Source organism: Harpia harpyja, chromosome 19 (genome assembly GCF_026419915.1).
Source record: "Harpia harpyja isolate bHarHar1 chromosome 19, bHarHar1 primary haplotype, whole genome shotgun sequence".
NCBI lineage: Eukaryota > Metazoa > Chordata > Aves > Accipitriformes > Accipitridae > Harpia > Harpia harpyja.
The window spans coordinates 22,580,193-22,587,465 of record NC_068958.1 but is presented as its reverse complement, the minus strand read 5'-3'; positions in this window follow the sequence as shown (position 1 = coordinate 22,587,465).

The following is a 7,273-nucleotide window of genomic DNA, read 5'->3' as shown; positions in this document are numbered from 1 at the left end:
AATGCAGGTGCTGCCTGATTGCTGCTTTAGTTCAAGGGGGTTTGTCAAGTGTGACATTTGAAAGGATGAAACCCTGTGGCATGGGTTAAGAGCCATCGTTGCTGGAAGGGTGATCCAGCAGACATGTTCCAAATGCGACTTCTTAAAGATGATGGGCACTTTTATAAAACTCTCCCCATTTATCTGCAAAACTCCTGCAGATCAAGACCTATGAATTATTAGTCTAATGAGATTAGGCATACATTTATGCTACATGGTCTTAAGTTGTTTTAAATTCCGAAGATGAGATAGGGTCAAGCACGAAAGGGCAGTGCGGCAGAGCGCTGGCGGCAGACTGCGTGAGTGACTTGTCTTCCTATTAACATTGTCACATCCCTGTTGGGTGCGTTTCCCATTTCCCTCTCTCCCTGGGAGTTGGCTGGGAAACTTAATCTCCAAAATTGGCAAGGAGAAAAAAATTTGTGTTTGTGACTGTAGGAGGAAGGGAGATAGTGGTAGGGAGAAAGGATAGAGGGGAATGTGAGACAGAAAAAGAATAGGAAAAAAGATAAAAATGAGGGGTAGGGCAGAGGAGGCGTTGCTGTCCCTGCCACACAGTGAGGACAAGTGCTTTGGGCATTTCCACTTGTACGGATTTTTGTAAGCTCTGAATAGCAGCAGGAGGGCGTGTATCCCCACCGCTCCTCCCACTCTTCTGATTTTCTTCCTGGAGAAGCGGAGATGAAACCCCCTGAGGAGAGCTCTCAACTGAAGAGACATGAGAGCGTCAATTTTTCTCTCATTAAACAGAACCGCTCAGAGGCTTGTGCCGCGCGGTTCCCCGAAGGTCGTCCTCCCCGTGGCAGGATGGAGCATGGCTGTGTAAGGTGTTCCACGGCCTGCAGCTGTCTCAAACTGCTTTGCCAAAGGGAAATAAACATGCAAAAAGAAAAACAAAAATGAACTGAGACATCCCGAGACTGCTGGGTTTTGCTGAGCTCTCCTCTGAGATCGGCTCCTGGCAAAGCCGCCGTGCCATGGGTCCTGCTCGCGTCCCTCACTTGGCTGCAGACCCGGCTGCGGGCCGGCCCCGGGATCCGCTCGATAACCGGAGTGGGAAGGATGGCTGTGACGGGGGAGCCCGTGGGAAGGCTGACGTGTCCCCGTCGGTGTAGCTGGGACCGAACACGGAGTGTGGGGCAGCTTTGGGAACTCCTGGTTTTATGTCTGTATGTTGGGGTGCTCTGTGAAGGGTTTTGTGTTGTAATTTTTCCCTTCCAAACCACTTCCCGTCTTCTCCAGATCCCCTGGCTTCTCCTCCAGTCCTGCTTGCAGACTTCTTTGCTTGTTCAGAGTTTTGAAAACACCCTCCCCACCCCCAGAGCTGGCTTGAGCAGTGCCTTGCAGAGAGGTCAGTGGTTTGGGGGGGGTGAGGGGACTTTAACTGTTTTGCAGAAATTTGCCAATTCCAACAAACAGTTTGTCTAGGAACTAGAGGGAGAGGGTGTCACTTAAAAAAAGAAAAAAAGAAAAAAAAAAAAAGGATTCTGAATCTCAGCATTAACTCAACAAAAGGCATTTCCAATTAGCTGGGGGCAGAGAGAGAATGTTGGAGAGTTGGGTGGCTTTCTGCAAAAAGATCGACCAATTTGCAATCAATAAATCAGCATTTTTTAATACATGAGCATATGTACATTTCTATGAAATATTTTTTTTATTTTCCTAAACCACTTTTATTAAAAACAAAACAGAAGGTCATGTTCAAAAGCAGGGGAAACAGTAGCAATGTAGGCTCTGAGACAGTCGCTGTAATCTCCTGTAACAGGGAATAGCTACAACAAGCCCCTACTGGCACTATTTTACCTACCTAACATTAGTAACTTTTGTTGTGATTTTGTCTGCAGTAGCGTGATGATTTCCCATCCTATTGCTTTGGTTTAGGCAAGTCTGGGAGATAAGTGCAAGAACTTTGTGTGCTCTGGTTTTCTTGTCCTCTGTTCTTTAAAGTTATTCACCTTGAACGTGAGCACTTCTCTGGTTCCCCAATCAAATACACATATTGTGGTGTTCTCAGAGGGATGCGTAAGGGGAGTGATAAGGAGGGAAGGCATCTGAAGATGAATTATAGTTGAAGATTTTGATAAAAACAACAATCACTGTATGCTGTCTGGTTGCCCAGGACTGTATCTTGCTGTGGCCCCTGAAGGGTTAAGGAAGATAACCTCTTGCCTGACAGCGAGTCCATTCACTGCCTGGCAAATCAGTCTTTCGCAAGAGTCCACATCCTAAATCAGAGCAACCACAAAGAAAAATGGAAAAGGCTTAAAATATAACAGCCTCTAGGATATTTTGGTAAATGATCATGATGTAAAATTGTGTAGAGATGAATTGGTGAAGGGATAGACAGTTATAAAGTTAAAGAAATGATGTCTCTGAAACTAATTCTAAATTAATGACACCTTGTAGATCTTTACTGCCTTCTGTCTGAGGAACTCAAGCTGACATACCGACATTTATTAATTAGGATTCATTTTGCAAGGGAACAAGCTGAGGATGAGAATGGAGAAGTCACTCTCGGCCCATCATAAGTCAGATGTCAGGGATGGAGGCAGCAATAAAAAAAAGAGAATGTGGATTCCCAGCTGCATGCTTGAAGCCTGTGGTGATGCTGATCAGAAAGGCAGGAGAGAGAAATTCTGCACAAAGGTGAAAACCACGCTTGGGTCAAGTAAGATTTATTTTGCTCAGAGTTGAAGTCAATGGGGCTCTTTGTGAAGGCAGAAGGAGGTAACAAATTTGTGCCATGAAGAAAAGCCCAATGTGAAAACCCACACGGGATGTAACCCCGTTGCTGAATTAATTACAGTACAATGAGCTCTGTAGATATGCTGTGCTCTGTTCATTTATCTAAAATATCTCATATGGACTATACTTGGTAGATAACAGAATCTAATCTTTCTTTCTTCTTGTTTATTTGTACCTGTTTATGGATTTAATTAAAATGAAAACATTTAAAAATAAATGAACAGAAATGAGAAGTGATGAAGATGAGAAAAGAAACGCGAGAGCAGAGGAAGGTAGAGATAGGGAGGAGGGCTCAGCACAACTCCTGGCTGTGTTTCACTTGGCTTTGAGGAGCCATTGGGTAAAATTAATTTTTAACAACGTAGACTAATTTCTGTACCAGGACCAGACTGGATTCTTTCTTGGTCAAGTTGAATGGGAAAGGGCTTAAATTGAGGTTCCTGAACTGAAGAGATAGGACATTAATCTAAACTGTGACACAAGCCAGAAACAAAGTCAATTTTTTTAATGATGAAATAGCTTATCTGCTAGAAGATATCCTCCCAGACTGACGTACTACCCACAACTGAAAGTCTGCATGAAATTAATAAAATTATATTAGGGGAAAAAAGTTGCAGATTGACCAAAACTGTAATTAGCTTCTGTATCCTCTTGGGATTGAACTTTTCTGGTGAGGTTTTGTTTTGATTAAACGCTGTCTTGATGGAGACACCCAGCTTTCCAAGACGGAAAGTGGAAAACCTGTAACAGAGCTGCAAGACTCATAGAAGCACCCTGTAAACTTTTTAATCCCTCACATCAAATCCACCTTTTCCCTGCCAGCAGCAGCAGTGCACGCTGCAGCCTGAGCCCAAGCATCTCTGGAGCGAGGGTGTTTGGCTGCTCCCGGGTTTGCTCCCATAGGGACAGATCCTCAATTGGCACAAATACTCCTAGCTCCGCTGAAGTCAGCGGAGCTGGATTGCCCGCAGCCAGTGAGGATCTCGTTGTTAGTTTTGCTGTGAGGCCAACGTGCATGTGCTATCAGATGCCAGAGGCATTTGCAAAGGCACGGGTATATTGTAACCAAGACCCACGGCGCAGCTGATGTGCAGGCGCTGAGCAGGACCGTGTGCCTGCAGCTTGCCAAGCTGCATTGCCAGTCACCACTGTAATAATCCTCTGTTTGGGTAGTGTGCTCACTGCGTCTGTCTTTTGATATGCTATGATGCCACCAAGGCAAGCTTTGCTCAGACTGAACAATGATTTGTACGGAACCAGAGCCAAAACGATAAAACCTACTACGAGCGTTATCCTTGTTTTACCCATAGAGCAACACTTTCCTGGTGGAGACTAGTCATCTGTCAGCCCTGCTAAAGTCCCGAAGAAATTAAGATAAATTGTGTAAATGTTGGGGACCACCATTTTAAACATTTCAGTGCTCAGTTCATTCTTTCTTCCCTGAAGAGCGTTATTTGGTAAAACAAAATAGCTCTTAATTAACCACCTGCCTTGTTCAACTGGGACAACTACTTGATGGTATGGGAAGGATCAAACAGCAAGCTTGATTTTAAAATAAAAAGGAAAAAAATTGAATAGCCTTTAATATAGTTAACTAAATTCTGTCCTCTTCTGTACTAATGACTGTGATCTCGGTTACCCACTGACTCCTGATGTCTGGCCTGGCAAACTGGGGCAGCATTCAGCCAGGTGCCAAACTTCAGTATTGAAATGCAACAAAATGAAAGTGAAAGATTAGTTTCCCTTCTCACATCAAGCCCCAGTCTGCCTTTGAAGAAAGTGAGCCATATAAAAAATTGATGAAAAGGTTCCTTGGAAATTGCAGCATTTGCCTACAGTGGAGTCTGATATTTGGGGACAGATCGACAGAAGTATTCAGACACTTGGAAGGCTTTACTAACTCCCTGTGTAAACCTAACAAAGCTTTATGTGCCCACCTAATGAAGGCAAAAAATGATCAGTCTCTGTTACCCCAGCCCTTTGTCTTTTGCATCAGAATGAGCCTGAAGATAAGATCGGAGCCTGAAAGCCTGTTTTCACGTGTAACTGAATTGTGACTCTCTGCTCCAGTGGCAGATAGAGTCCTTGGGCTTGTGGAGCTTGGCTCTGGGGATGTGGATGCTGTGGGGCTGGGTGACCTCCTGCTGCCCTGCTTGGTATGGGGAGCCTGTTTGAGGAGGGGCTCTGAGGATCACGCAGAGCCAACAGGATTTATGTGAACAGATACGCTTTTTGGCTTAAAAACCCATCTTGTCAGATGCTCTTACCCAGTCAAGCATTAGCATGTGTTTATCTTTGTGGCTGCATTGCGTGATGATCTGGGCGCCCAAACTGGAGAGTACTTGTGGGGTTTTTTTCCCTACTGCTCTGTAAATCACCAGATGCGCTTTATTTCTGCAGATTGGTGTCACTTTAGCAGAGAGGAATGGGACAAAAGGGTAAGAGCAGGGCGAGAGGGAAGCAGGTTGTTTTTCTTATTAAAGAAAAGCCCTAGCATGGCCCTGAGCACTTGTGAGAGAGCCTGGAGAGCTGTGCAAAGCCCTCTCATGCCAAGAGGCGAGTGGAACCACGCTGGGCAGTTCCCAGGCAGCTCAGCAGCCCGACACCAAAGCAGAGCAGCCCGGCCGGCTCCGTGCTGCCCCGTGCCCACGCTCCGCTGGCTGCAGGTGGCTCTCGTAGGTGGCCGCTCCAACAATCCCCACAGCCGGCTCCTTCCTCTCCAGCTGCCTCCCGGGTTGCGTGTGTGCGGGCCCTGGCAGGCAGGAGCTCCCGCGCCGGTTTGTACAAACCGTTGCAAGGAGGCAGAGCAACCAGCATCTGTCGCTGCAGTCGGTGGTGGAGGATTGCTCGGTTCCTTCAGCCAAGGTTGCCTCCTGTGCTGGTTGTGTTAAACAGCACTTTTTTTTTTTTTTTTTTTTTTTTTTTTCTCTCCCCCAAATATGTGAGCTGGATCCTTTATTTCAGGCTGTAGCCGGAGCGTCTGGGCTGTGGGACCGGAGTGTTGTGAGCGGCACCCTGCTTCGCAGCCAGCTTTGCTGTGGTGGGCTGGAAGCCAGGTCCTGGGAAAATCCCATACCCCTTTTTTGGAAACCCGAGCAGAGCCAGCCTTTGCAGCTTGTTTTTTCAAAAGGATGAAGCCTTGCTTCTGCTGTGTACTTCTATGAGGGCTTGTAGAAAAATAGTCTGTCCCCTTCAGAGAGGGACTACATGGGGGTCACTCACCTTATGAGGTTTAAAAGGGGATTCAGTTATCTGTCCTCTTCTGACCTTAACATCTGAAGCAGCAGAGAATGCCTCCATTTGGGCATCTGGGAATAAAACCGCATCAGTCTTCCTCCTGCAGGGTCCTCTGCCTTGCCCTTTTTATTGTCTGAGATCTTGTTCAAATCCTGGCTCTTTCACATATGATCAGCTTCTGCTTTGCTGGAGTCAGACAGAAGTAAAAACAAACAGACCTCTGTTCTCCAATACAACTGCTGTGCTGGTTAATACACAGTCCTCTGGCCTTTTTTCCTGCGGAGGCTTCGAGCCCTTCCCCGCCTGCTGCCGAGCCCTTTAGCAGCGAGTCCCCAGGCTGTGCTGTGGGGCTGCCCCTCGGGGATGCTCGTCGATCACCTTCCTCCTCTTGCGTAAGGACCGGACCCACGCGACGCAGGCGGCGGTGAGCAGGGGGACGATGTGGCCGGACCTCATCATGGGCACAGTCGCTCCTCGGCAGGGTCTGCGCGGGGCTCGGAGGGAGCTGTTGCTCAGCCGTGTGAGGGGAACGTGCCCCAGGACCGCAGTTCCAGCACACGGGTATTTATTTGCTAGAACAGGAACGTCCCCTGTGCTTACGGTATAGGCGTCCCTGTGCTAAACTTACCTATGTGACAAACTGGTGTGCTGTGGGACACCTTCCTTCTCCCCCAGCAGCCAGGGCCAGAGGAAACGCTTCTCCACCATTGCGTCCAGCGAGCTTGCTCGTTGGGCAGCCTCTGTCACTAACCCTTGTGTTTAGCTGAGAAGTATGTTAAAACTGCTCGCGTGCCCAAGAGTTTCATTGAGGCTTTTCACAGCTCTGTGAACGTTACACAAATTGATTAAATACTGTAACTAATCTATGGCTACTTAGGCGCTTCATGGTTGTCGCTGTACGGCGAGGCTCCCTGGGTCTTGCTGCAGGAGGGGAACCACAACACAGACCGCCCTGATCTGGAGCAGGAGACGGACCCTGCCCGACGCAGAGGACGAGAGGAAAATGGATGTGCCTTTCGGCTTTCATCCCTTCCCAAGCCCACCCCAAGGTGGAAACGGGGGACGTGCAGTCTGCGGGAAAGAGCCAACTTCTATTTCTATATCGTTCTTTGTCCTGCAAGATCCCAGCATGTTTTTGGACCTATTCTGACAATAGTAATTTCCAATGTGAAATATCATGACACAACAGTACTTTACAAAAATTCAGAAAAAAAACCCCACTATGCTTTCTTCTGACTGTAGTTGGAACTTC